Here is a 1,630-nt window from a genome sequence, read left to right on the forward strand (position 1 = left end):
CTGCCCTCAGAGAGTTCTAGATACTTAGTCATCCTGGCTGCTTACCTCTCCCAACTGGAAATTCCTACTCAACTGAGGGCATTCTCTCTTGCCAGATGGCAAGCACTCCTCTCTGCAGTACTTGAGGGTAGATACAAAAATGTCCCTATGGTAGACAGGTCTTGTCCCTGTGACACAGGGAAAATTGAAACAGTAGAACATGTTTTTCTTCACTGCCATTTTTACCAAGAGGTTCACCCTAGGTTTATTCTACCTTTGTTTAGCAGATATCCTAGATGTTTGGATTTGGCGTATGCCAGATTGCTACTTATAGGCAAAAACCTACAGGTTACAGCTCTCAATGTGAAATTTTGTGCTGCTGCCTCTAAAATTTTACATAAAGTTTTAGGTATTGAATAATTTTAATATATTTTAATAATTTTGTATCTATTTACTCAATTAATTAGGAGGAGGAGGAGGAGATTGGATTTATACCCTGCCCTTCACTCGGAGCCTCAGAGCAGTTTACAAACTCCTTTCCCTTCCCCTCCCCACAACAGACACCTTGTGAGGTAGGTGGGGCTGAGAGAGCTGTCTCAAGAACTGCCCTTTCAAGAACAGATCTGACAGAACTATGGCTTGCCCAAGCAGCTGCAAGTGGAGGAGTGGGGAATCAAATCCGGTTCTCCCAGATTAGAGTCCATGCACTTAACCACTACGCCAAACTGGCTCTCTGTATAAACTGTGAATTATGTGAAGTCTGTGTTGGTCTATGACCGTTTTTTTAATAAAGATTGAGATTGTTTGCTTTGCCATCAAGTCACAACTGACTTACGGCAACCCCATAGGATTTTCAGGGCAGGAGACATTCAGAGGTGGTTTACCATGGCCTGCCTCTGCTTCTGCATAGCAACCCTACTCTTCCTTGGAGGTCTCCCATCCAAATACCAAACAGGGCCAACCCTGCTTAGCTTCAATGATCTGATGAGATAGGGCTAGCCTGGGCTATCTAGGTCAGGGCAGATAGATAAAAATCTCACGAGACACACACACTCATACTTATATATATATATACACCTCAAAACACACATGCATACACACAGTAGAATGGTAGGGGGGGGGGAAGACAGAAGTCCTATAAATCAAGCTAAAAGGGTACAGCAACCCAACTGATAGACACATAACATTACTACAAAGAGCACATCTGAAAACAAGATCCAGTCAAAATCAGTCCCAACAGAGCATATATAGACTACACCCAACCAGTGTTCCCTCTAAGCTGAGTTAGTGTAAGCTAGCTCACAGTTTTTTAGCCTCTGGCTCACACATTTGTGTCTTAGCTCAGGAAGGGATGGCTCCAGAGCAAACTAATTTATGCAGCAGCCAAAGCTCCTGCTCACAACTTTAATGCCAGTAGCTCACAAAGTAGAATTTTTGCTCACAGGGCTCCATAGCTTAGAGGGAACATTGCACCCAACTGGTGATGCATTAGCAAAGCAAGGAGTGCAATTAGTCCTTCTATCTGGGATGGCCGTCCTCATCCACTGAGCACACAGCTTTGGAGGGATGCACATGGAGCAGTGAGGGAGGCAGGGGATACCTGCCTAGCCAGCCAGAGCAGCTGATTAACTCTAGTGATCAATAGATGGCC

Source organism: Gekko japonicus, unplaced genomic scaffold, assembly GCF_001447785.1.
Source record: "Gekko japonicus isolate JY-2015 unplaced genomic scaffold, Gekko_japonicus_V1.1 scaffold101, whole genome shotgun sequence".
NCBI classification, from domain to species: Eukaryota; Metazoa; Chordata; class Lepidosauria; order Squamata; family Gekkonidae; genus Gekko; species Gekko japonicus.